Below are 12,956 nucleotides of genomic sequence, written 5' to 3'. Positions count from 1 at the left end.
CAGTACGGGAAAACCTTCAGCTTTAGCGTTTTCATTCGTATGACGTCATGTTTTGAAATGGCTTTAATGCGCCAAAAGCATTAATGGAATTTAGCGGAATTTTGTTTTATTTTGATTTTGTACATTTTTCCGGGCTCTAATGCATTAATTTTTTTTGTTATGCATCACAATAAGAAGAAAAGTTCTGTATTTTTTTTTCAATTGCAATTCTTAACACATGGAAATCGGCATAAATGTAATGTAGAATCATCTTCCCAGAAAGTGGACAAGGCATAATTATGATCATCTGAAATGATGTATAATAATAATAAAAATATTTAATTGATTATACATGCTCATGGAATACATGTAGTAATGTGGTTGACAAATGAACATATCATTATTTTCCATGTAAACCTTAATAACTAACATAAACTTATACAAACGTAAAATATTTTCATTAAAAAAAAATAATCAAGAGAAATGTTCTTGTATTAATGTACTTTAAAACATAACATCAAAATTCCATTTTCATGTTGAAGCATCCCCTATCACGCCCTCGGACTCATTATTCACTCATAAATCAATTATTGTAGGCATCAAATGATTTACATGTGATTAAAGGGATAGGCTTAAACAAAGTTGAAGATTGTCTCATTGGTAATAATACCACATCTTATTTTTATATCACATGCAATTTGTGCAATGTTTGGTGTTTAGCCTGGTCAACATACATAATGAAAAATATAAAATTTAACATACCTAATGCGTTCATATCTTTGTCTGTATCATTTGTACCAATAGCTAACTTTTGAGACAATATTTTCACAGGCAAGTCAAAGTCCTTACAAATAACATCAACATGTCTTACTGTAGATTTGTACGAACTGCTCAAACCAGCTCTGTTGAAGGAAGTGTATACCTAAACAATAGAAAAGTATCTGTGAAATACATTTTCAATGTGCATACAATAAAATACATATAAGAACTTCCGGTTGACGCGTTCTGATTGGATATGCATTCAAGCATTAATGTAGCGATCGAAGTGAGCGAACTATAACGACTGGATTATTCGGGTTAATATTGGACGACCTCTGTAGTCTTTCGGAACACCGGAAGTCATTTCGGAATACATCTGTTCTTTCTATGGCCCTTTGATATTCGTAATACAGCTTCTATTCGGAACTACATGCGTAGTAGCTTATTAATCGACCTATTGCTAGTATGCATTAGCATTTTAAAGTTGCTATAGAGATATGTGTTTAGTGTTAATTGAGACTGCTTACTGTAGTCATTTTAATTAGTGTCGCATATGTTACGAAATTTATTCTGATGCAAGCTGTATTACTAATATAGATTTTAAAACAGCTTAATTTTCAAATTACCTTCATCCATAGTAATTTAAATGTGAGTTGCACGCAAATACAAGCTGCTAATATTTACATTACCTATATGCGTAGTTATTTTAATTAGAGTCAAACGTTGATACCAGCTGCGTTGAGATATGAGATATGATTTCATGTAAACAATGTGATATATTTGAAATGATTATGCGTATTTAAGATTCGTTAAAACTGAAATTAAAAAAGAAGTCCATCTAGCATTTCATTTAAGATTCGACATCTAGGGAAGATGTACAAAAACAGGAATTTCATTTGTTTTAATACTGAAATTAAAAGGAAGTCTTTCTTGCGCTTTAATAAAATTTTACGTCTAGGATAGGTGTAAAAAACGAGGATTTAAAAAAAAAAATTCGTTAATTTAAAATAATGTTAAGATTAATTATGAAAGTACATTTCAGTTTTTATTTTAATTAAAATTGCAAAAAGAAATAGTTACAGTAAATCATTTTTGTTTAAATATTGCAATATTATTTCTTTTTTGTTAAAATTACAAATCAGATTGTTATAGGTACCTCTGGATCCTTTTTCGTTATTAAAATGTGAATAGGTAGAAATTAAATTTGAAAAAAATAACTGAAATCTAAAATATATTTTAAAAAATTACATTTGACCATGCAGATGTAAGATATGAAAATATTTTAAGAAATGAGATGACGACTTAGGAAGATTAATTAAATGTACCGCGTAAATTACGATCGATAACATCAAAGTTAATCATGCATGCAATATTAGAAGACTTAACAGGGTCAGCGATAATATATCAAATGTCTATTTATAGACACCGAGTGATGATAGATGCAGGCAGAGATAAGAAAACGAATTTCTATTTATAGTAATTAAGCTCATCAAAATTTTCGTCAAAATATAAAAAAAACAAATAATATATATTTCTTTAAGACAACAGAATGATGAATATTCGGTTTTAATCTGATAAATACGAAATTGTAAAATAGTTTTTAGGAGATTTTGAAATTTGTTTATTTATGTTAGATTTTTATAATTTGGACCACAATTAAGCAGAGCTCTGACAATGTACCGTTGTAAACGCGTTATCTAATTAATCAAAAACTCCTGATCAACTGTTTTCACAATTGTGTAAACTAAACTTTCTATGATGTCTTATATACTGTGTTTGGGTTGTAAGTGTTACTTTTGTGATGTAAATGTTCCGTTGCAAAAAACAAATCGGTTATTGTACTAATTAATTAAATTTCAAGACAGTAATTGAGTATAAAATTATTCATAATTGGTACTGAGAGAATCATAATTATTCAGAGAGACGCCTGTTGTTACCATTTGATGACACAATGGCTATATGCAAAGGCCATGCAGGTGGAATGGGATGTTGGCTTTACGAGTGAGACAATAGCCTATTCAACAACTGATACAAATTCTTATATTCAAATGAAATTTTTTGAAATTGAATATACTGTATTGTGAATCCATCTTGTTTGTTACTTCAAAGTAAAGTCAAAGAATTAAATAAAAAAAAAAAATAATCAAAGCGTATTGTGCAAATAAATCTTTAATTTAGGTTTATGTTTTCTCAATGGCATATATTCATTCTCTAATTATTAATTCTTATCACGATCTCATCATCATGTTAGGCTCTCCTAAAATGTGTTTGCTGTTATTAATGATATAAAAAAAGAGAGTTTTGTCATTAATTCTATTCTCGTCTACAATGTTGGAGAGTGTCTTTTGTTGAATATGCATATAGACCAAGGTGAGCGACACAGGCTCTTGAGAGCCTCTAATTAAAGCTCAGTGTGATGTTAAGTAACAATTTTAAATCTTTTTTTGATTTTTAGAATTTAATTTTACACATATAAACTAAGAATGACTTGTTTAGTTAATTCTTTTAACATTTAGATTTTAGAAATGTTTGTACATAAATGTCTCATAAGTCTACATAAGGCTGGATATTTGGTCATTTTAATTCTGTGTTGTTTATGTAATTGTATATATATGTATATATAGATATATGTCTGATCAAATATGTGACACTATAATAAAATAAATCATTATTATTATAATGCAAAATATTTCCATTTGCTGGGAACTTGATTCTTTTACTGCTTCAGACAAGACCTGAATAGAGTCTTTCAGAACAAATACAAGTCAGAGCGTTTAAATATAAGTATGTTAAAGAAAGTATAGATTACCTCTTTTTAAGTGAGATAAAGACGACACATCTGTATTATCATTGTCCTGACACATGAATATGGGATAATAAGAATATTTGGTACAATTTCCAACTATCAACCTGAGATCAACTAAAGTAGATATACGATTATACTGTTAGTCTTATAAGAGTACATTCTGCTCAGTAGTTCGATCTTCCATAATCAATTGGATCAATGTGTAATATATATTATCAGCTTGTAAAATTATCAAAATTATCAAATTTTACTACAATTAAATAAAAGTTGATTGTCTATTTTAAAAAAAATATGTTTAATTAAATTTGGTTATACTTAAAAACTTTTTCTGCTTTTGATTTCGAGTGTTCCTGATAATAATAGTAGTTTATTTTTTAAAGCACATATATAGGAATTGCTTTTTAAAATCAGACCCCCGCTTTTATCTGTATTGAATAGACTTCATCTAATGTTGTAAGAACAAACATATTCTTAGTATATAAGTATAGATAGTGTGCTAAATTAACCGATTCACTTGTACAAAAATAAGGAGATATGGTATGATTGCCAATGAAACAACTATCTACCAAGTTTAAATGAAGTGGATGTAATCAATTATAGGCAACCGTACGGCATTCAACAATTGTGTTCGTTATGAGGTGTAACACCACTAATTCGGGCCCGGCCAGAAAGCACATACCAAAAAGTAGTACATATTAAACACAAATTAATTCCTACGCATGGGTGTAACTTTCAAAATATGTAGAATATTTAGGTAAATTTGGTATCAAATGAAAGCTGAATGACTGGTGATTATTGTAGAACACTTTTTGACTTATAATTTTGAATAAAAAAACATTGCATTAAATTTAAAAAAGGTAGTACATTTTGCCAGTTTGTCAGATCTGAAGTACATGTTTTGGTAATCCGAAGTTCCGGGAACCAGTTCTTTCTTATATGCCATTAAAGGTATGTTGATTTTTTCAGCACAAGGCACCATAAAGTGTTGCTTTGACATGCAATGATTGTCACTTTATTTGAACTTAAAACAAAAGAGCTGTGCCTGTTTGAAATTGAGGAATTTAACATAGAAAGCAATGGGGCAATGAATTAGTGGTGTACTTCCTATTACAGAGAATTATCAGAAATTCAATTTTTAGAAGTAGTACCTATTTCAATGAAAAAAAGTCATATTTGATGTCAGTAATCATGTTTAATCAACTTTTTTGGATGAACAATTCTGTTTACGGGTATTTCAGCTGTTAAATTGACACAATAAGGTACTTTGACCTTTTATGGTCATACAACATGCATGCAGTTAAGACTTGACTCCAAGTTCTTATATTTGTATAATTTGGGATTAAAAGCAATACAACATGTATATTATGACTTGTTTATGGTAAAACAAAAGCTCTTGGTCAAATAATCCTAAGATTTTTCAAGTTTTATTGGTTTTCTTATGGTAGCCTTTTACAATCTAGGCAAATGATATATACTCATATAAGAATTCAAAAATCTCACTGCACATGCAATTTTGAACCAGTTTAGCAAGTTATACAGCTAAGGGATACATAAATTGCTCTTAATAATTTATGTTGTACCACATAAGTATGGTTTATACCAAAAATGTCCCTTTACCAATTTGAAGAAAAAAGGGGGGACAATATTCTCAACTATGTCTTAGGTTTGGCCTAATATATTAATAACTACAATAAAAAAATGTGATTATAAATGTTTTATATTTCAAGCTTGGAAAAAATTACTATATATATCATTTTTAAGAAGAAATGAATGGATACATAATGTTTAATTTAAGTTTTTTTCTTCGTTTTCTTTTTCTGGATTTTATTCTCATACACACTTGTCCTAGCCGACACTTATTTAATTTTTTGACATTGACTTATGATATTTGGCATAAAGTTATAGCCATTAGATATCAGTTTAATATCAGTATGACCTTAATCGTTGATCTCAAGGTCAAACTTATAGATGTTTTGTTCTTGACCTTTGACTTTAAAGGTAAAATAATTGAGTTTTATATGTCCAACCCTAAAACCATATATGTTCTTACAGGCTTTGTCAATTTCATTTTACTGCATCGAAGGAATAGTTCCTTGTGATCAAATCCCCGTTATATGATGAATTGTTAATTATCTCCAAAATGGTTTATACCCCCATCCATTGCCTTGACAAGTCATTTCTATTTCACCATAGGTTTTGTACCCAGGTGACACATTTACATCCCCACCCCTACATTATATTAAATCTTAAGTACCTGGATTAGACATTTTATTCCGAATGAAGTCTGTTTTTGGGACAAACCACGTCTCTTTCATTTCATTAACTATTAAATATCTAATCAAGAATGTGTCCATAGTACACGGATGCCCCACTCGCACTATCATTTTCTATGTTAAGTGGACCGCGAAATTGGGGTCAAAACTCTAATTTGGCATTAAAAATTAGAAAGATCATATCAAAGGGAACATGTGTACAAACTTTTAAGTTGAGTGGACTACAAGTTCATCAAAAACTACCTTAACTAAAAACTTTAACCTGAAGCGGGACAGACGGACGAACGGACGCACAGATCGAAAAACACAATGCCCCTAGGTGGGGCAAAAAAACTGTTCAGATCCACCCCTAATTGGTAAATCCTTTATATTCTTGTTTTCATGAAAAGACCTTCATATTGAAACATAGGTTTTGTAGTTGTCTTTGATTAAAAAAATGTTTGCTGTTGCGTAGCAACGTGTGGGTTTCTATGCTCGATATGGAATTCGTCAGAAAAGATTAATGATACACTAGATGTTTGTATTATAGTGTTACATCATATGAGAAAGTATATTCTTCCAAAATTATTAAATTCATACTTCAGATAACATTAAGAACCCATTATTGAACGGTTGCTATGCACTTGATATGTGGCTAAGTTGTTGATAAGCATTAAGTGAACCAACATTGAACTAAATTTTCATTTCTAACTGAAAGTTGTTAATCAAGAGACAATCTGCATTACATTTAATCAAATTTGTTCAATAAAATGACTAATTGATTTGTAATTGTCTTTAATTCTAACATTTGTTTGCCGTTGCTAAGCAACATTTGTGTTGCTATGCTAATACGGAATATGTTAAGAATAAAGATGTGTATGATAGTATATGGGAATGAAACACCATATGGAAAAGAAAACTCTTCAACCAACTGCAAAATGCATACTTCAGAGGGGGAAAACACCAATTTCTAACCGTTGCTAGGCAAAATTTCTGTTGCTAGGTTGTTTTTGAGCATACAGTGAATGATTTCATTTGTGACTTCAAGTTTTTCTTAGCCAAACAATATTATTTGGAATTATTTAAGTTTGTACTGATAATGCTATTAATATTTGATAATTTTGATACTTAATAAAAACCGTTGCTAGGCAACCTCCCTTTCACCGGAACACAATAAAATCATTGTTTTTCCAAGTTTCTATACTAAGACCATCACTGATATTAATTTAAACTTATTTGGAGAGGGGGCCAAAAATGCCCCTTATCGTACCTTGTCCTTTGCAAAATGAATGAAAATAAAATACGAAAATTAAAGAAAATGTAAATATCGCCACACAAGTTTTGTGTTCTAAGACTAGGCTCAAGAAAAAAACCAACACAAATTAAGGTGTAAAACAAATCCATCCTTGGATGGGAATGAAATTTCACGAAAATTGCTAAATAGGATGTATTTCTCAAAAATAAAAAGAAACATTGGTGACATTGCACACTTTTCCCCTTTTGATATTGTACAGATCTGGGTGTTGTTCCATAAAAATCAATTGAATTAGTGGTTCAGATGTGCAGTCTTCACGCTTAACCACAAGTTCTACGGCATTGGCTTGTAAAATTGCTATCGGACTTGTACAATTCTTCTTTACAAGCCAACAGAATAAAACTAAAATTTAGAAAAAAATGAGCTTCTGGCTTGTGGACTCAAAAGTTAAGCGTGAAGGCTGTATGTGTTTTCAATAGTTTTTTTACGACTACACAGAAACATCAGGCATAGATTAGTATGGAAAACTTTAGTTAAGTGAAGTTCAAATAAAGGTTTTCTTCGAATAATAAATTAATGCGTGTTCTTGTGGGGAAGGGGGCGCAAGTACGTATACCACATTTGTTATTAACCACGAGTGGTCATTTTCAACTTTGGGAGAAATCAATTTTTAACCGATTTAATACTACATCATACATGAATATTTACTTTCTGTTCAATAGTGTTGTGATGTTACAACGAAAATTTATTGTTGATTACCTTTCATATATTTGCAACATTTAATATGAAGAATATATAGACTCATTGGTTGCTTATGGCCAGATTATATTTTAAAGACCAGAGTGCCTAACTCGTAACTAACTCTGAATGTAAAACTAAAGGATGTTCGGGATGTATGCCAATTAAGAGACAAATATAAGTCCAAATTGGCATGGCTGAAGATGTAAACAACGAGATTTTCATTTTAAGCAATTTCTTCAAACATTTTTATCGGTCAGAATATGTATGCGTATGTTAAAACTGTATTGGATTTCTCGTTTCATCATTTTTCAAGAAGTGGCTGTACCTTTCCGGTTACTATCCATGTGTTGTGTATTATGTATCGTAACACTTTATAGTTATTGGACAGGTTGAACTTAGACAACGAAACATCCAAACAGCACTAGATCATTTGAGATTCCAGCTGATTTCAGATTAGATAAATGATAAAAGAAAGTTAGAAAGCTCCAGTTCGTGTAACTGATTTGATTAAATGTTTAACAAATATTGAATTACTAAAATACAGAAAAAAATGATTCAAGTTTAATGATTGTAATAAAGAAATGTAAATTGTGCTAATGAAATGAAAGTAGATCCTAACATGATGTACTGAATCATGGAAAGATGTATACAGAGAGTCCAGAGATACTGACAATATCCAGTACGTACAGATCAAAGAGAATGTGCACCAGTATCGATAATAGAAATAATTTTTTTTATAGATATTGCATGGTTATAAACGTAGTAAATGTATTATTTATTGTATACAGGCAATTGCGGAAAAAAGATCTCCTTATTTTATATATTGAATGCCAATTTATACTTTAATCAAAAATGGGGTTTGTCATAGACACAAAATTGTAATGCAGGTTTACATATAACATACCTCATATTTAGCATCTTAATAAAGTACAGTCACCAATCCATTTGTAGAGTGTATGTCCTGGATGACTTAATCAGTCATTCCCAAGGTTGATGGTCATTGGGTAAAGACCAGTAAAAATTGGTTTAATTAATTTGATTGAAATGCCTTACACAACAAATTAAAATGAGCAATTAATTTTTTAATTTTTAATCATAAGCATATCAGACTGTAAAATTGTAAAATCAGATCACAATAACATCACATGTATACATACTGACTATGCGGTATGGGCTTTGCTCATTGTTGAAGGCCGTATGGTGACCTATAGTTGTTAATTTCTGTGTCCTATGGTCTCTTGTGGAGAGTTGTCTCATTGGCAATCATACCACATCTTCTTTTTTTATATGTCTTACATAATGGTAATCAAAGTTAGAAAAATAACATTAAAGTTGGCCAATTGTTGGAAAACTTAGTACATGGACATAGTTTTACAAATATCAAATTGTTGACATCAGCATTCACATGGTGAACTAGCACTTTACAAATCATACTCAGTATGTTGGTCAAGTATATATTTCACACTCTGACCCATGATTTCTCATTCTCAATTAAACTAGCCACAGTGACTGGACATGAACAAGGACAAAAAATATCATCTTCCCGGCATTCATCAGTAGTTTTTTTTTTATGTTTCCTAGTTTACTGGATTGTTTTCATATGCATTCAACACACATCAAAACCTTAGGAAATGTACTGGATGTTATATTGGTGGATTAATACTAAAATCCAGTTGATTAGGAAGCAGCATTTAAATTTGTATGACATCATGAAAAAAGGTATGTCTGAATGGTTGTGATGCCAGAATCCCCATATTTTGGGATGCCAGCATCCGGATATGTTGGGATGCCAGCATCCGGATATGTTGGGATGCCAACATCTGGATATTTTGGGATGCGAGCATCCCGATATGTTGGGATGCCAGCATCCGGATATGTTGGGATGCCAGCATCCGGATATGTTGGGATGCCAGCATCCGGATATGTTGGGATGCCAGCATCCGGATATGTTGGGATGCCAACATCTGGATATTTTGGGATGCGAGCATCCCGATATGTTGGGATGCCAGCATCCCGATATGTTGGGATGCCAGCATCCGGATATGTTTGGATGCCAGCATCCGGATATGTTGGGATGCCAACATCCGGATATGTTGGGATGCCAGCATCCCGATATGTTTGGATGCCAGCATCCCCTTATACTGGGATGCCAGAATCCCAATATTTTGGGATGCTAGCATCCAAACTGATGTGATGTCATCATTCCAATATGATGGGAAGTCAGCATCTAAAATTAATTGAAAGCCAACATCCAAACGTTGAGGTATTCAATATGAAATTAAAAGAATTACATCAGCATCTATCAACGGTGAAGATGCAATTTTAATTTTTTTCTTCATTATCTGCAGACACTTTTTTGAAATATGCTTTAAACAGAAATAAGAAGTGCTTTTTATACAAAACAATTTCACAACTACAAAAGTTATTAATATAATCAAGAGAGCATCCATAATCTTTGAGAACCAATAAAATCCATTATGCAGCATCTGCTATTCATAGAAATAAATGAATCAGTATGATTTTTTGTAAAATGAGCATATGTTGATACTAAAACAAATGCAATATAGTAGAAATATTCCGAATATTGAACATGGCCGTAACATTTTCTCTGGACATTGAAAAATTTAGTAGAATACAACATAATTTTACCTTAAAAATTCAAAAATTGTCAAAAAATTCTGTGATGGCAAATGGGAATTACAAATTTTAGTTGAGAACCCATTATTGGTCCGTTAGGATATTTTTCCTTGGTTAACGCTTCCATATAGACCATGTTACTGTGATCCATTCATGCGCGATACACATGCATGTAATCCAATAAACAAGTGTCATGAACATTTTCTTCTGATATGGCTGTACCAAGTCAGGAATATAACAGTTGTTATCCAATCGTTTCGTTTGTTGATAAAGTCCAGCATTTGGTTTTGTCAGGACTTTTTGGACTTCCCCTCTTTTGAATTAACGTTGGAGTTTGGTATTTGTTTTAATAGTTTTGTTCGTAGTTATATTTAATTTATATCCGAATTTGGAGTCTTCACAGTACGGGAAAACCTTCAGCTTTAGCGTTTTCATTCGTATGACGTCATGTTTTGAAATGGCTTTAATGCGCCAAAAGCATTAATGGAATTTAGCGGAATTTTGTTTTATTTTGATTTTGTACATTTTTCCGGGCTCTAATGCATTAATTCTTTTTGTTACGCATCACAATAAGAAGAAAAGTTCTGTATTTTTTTTTCAATTGCAATTCTTAACACAGGGAAATCGGCATAGCGTTTGTACATTGGTTACGATACACGTGGATTCACGTGGGAGGTATATTGTTGCAGCCATTATTGCGTGAACCCCAGAGGGTTCACGCAGTATAATTTGGACTAACTCGAATGATTACAGCGCCCCCTTACGGTCATAGTCCTCCAGAGGTCCGTCATGCACTGGCTTTGCTGGTGTCTGTACAGAAGACAATGTTATTGCTGGGGATTCCATGGATAAATGTAATGTAGAATCATCTTCCAAGAAAGTGGACAAGGCATAATTATGATCATCTGAAATGATGTATAATAATAATAAAAATATTTAATTGATTATACATGCTCATGGAATACATGTAGTAATGTGGTTGACAAATGAACATATCATTATTTTCCATGTAAACCTTAATAACTAACATAAACTTATACAAACGTAAAATATTTTCATTAAAAAAAATAATCAAGAGAAATGTTCTTGTATTTATGTACTTTAAAACATAACATTAAAATTCCATTTCCATGTTGAAGCATCCCCTATCACGCCCTCGGACTCATTATTCACTCATAAATCAATTATTGTAGGCATCAAATGATTTACATGTGATTAAAGGGATAGGCTTAAACAAAGTTGAAGATTGTCTCATTGGTAATAATACCACATCTTATTTTTATATCACATGCAATTTGTGCAATGTTTGGTGTTTAGCCTGGTCAACATACATAATGAAAAATATAAAATTTAACATACCTAATGCGTTCATATCTTTGTCTGTATCCTTTGTACCAATAGCTAACTTTTGAGACAATATTTTCACAGGCAAGTCAAAGTCCTTACAAATAACATCAACATGTCTTACTGTAGATTTGTACGAACTGCTCAAACCAGCTCTGTTGAAGGAAGTGTATACCTAAACAATAGAAAAGTATCTGTGAAATACATTTTCAATGTGCATACAATAAAATACATATAAGAACTTCCGGTTGACGCGTTCTGATTGGATATGCATTCAAGCATTAATGTAGCGATCGAAGTGAGCGAAATATAACGACTGGATTATTCGGTTTAATATTGGACGACCTCTGTTGTCTTTCGGAACACCGGAAGTCATTTCGGAATACATCTGTTCTTTCTATGGCCCTTTGATATTCGTAATACAGCTTCTATTCGGAACTACATGCGTAGTAGCTTATTAATCGACCTATTGCTAGTATGCATTAGCATTTTAAAGTTGCTATAGAGATATGTGTTTAGTGTTAATTGAGACTGCTTACTGTAGTCATTTTAATTAGTGTTGCATATGTAACGAAATTTATTCTGATGCAAGCTGTGTTAATAATATAGATTTTAAAACAGCTTAATTTTCAAACGACCTTCATCCATAGTAATTTAAATGTGAGTTGCACGCAAATACAAGCTGCTAATATTTACATTACCTATATGCGTAGTTATTTTAATTAGAGTCAATCGTTGATATCAGCTGCGTTGAGATATGAGATATGATTTCATGTAAACAATGTGATATATTTGAAATGATTATGCGTATTTAAGATTCGTTAAAACTGAAATTAAAAAAGAAGTCCATCTAGCATTTCATTTAAGATTCGACATCTAGGGAAGATGTACAAAAACAGGAATTTCATTTGTTTTAATACTGAAATTAAAAGGAAGTCTTTCTTGCGCTTTAATAAAATTTTACGTCTAGGATAGGTGTAAAAAACGAGGATTTAAAAAAAAAAATTCGTTAATTTAAAATAACGTTAAGATTAATTATGAAAGTACATTTCAGTTTTTATTTTAATTAAAATTGCAAAAAGAAATAGTTACAGTAATTCATTTTTGTTTAAATATTGCAACATTATTTCTTTTTTGTTAAAATTACAAATCAGATTGTTATAGGTACCTCTGGATCCTTTTT

The 12,956-nt window shown here is 31.3% G+C and overlaps 1 protein-coding gene across 1 annotated transcript in view; it reads left to right on the top strand.

Moving 5' to 3' along the window:
* The window catches only part of LOC127725503 (zinc finger E-box-binding homeobox 1-like), a 256,029-nt gene that overhangs the window by 50,409 nt on the left and 192,664 nt on the right, over positions 1-12,956 (top strand). The gene's annotated exons all lie outside the window — the stretch shown is intronic.

Source organism: Mytilus californianus, unplaced genomic scaffold (genome assembly GCF_021869535.1).
Source record: "Mytilus californianus isolate M0D057914Y unplaced genomic scaffold, xbMytCali1.0.p SCAF_1, whole genome shotgun sequence".
In the NCBI taxonomy this organism is placed as follows: Eukaryota; Metazoa; Mollusca; class Bivalvia; order Mytilida; family Mytilidae; genus Mytilus; species Mytilus californianus.
This window is presented reverse-complemented; position numbering and strand designations above follow the sequence as displayed.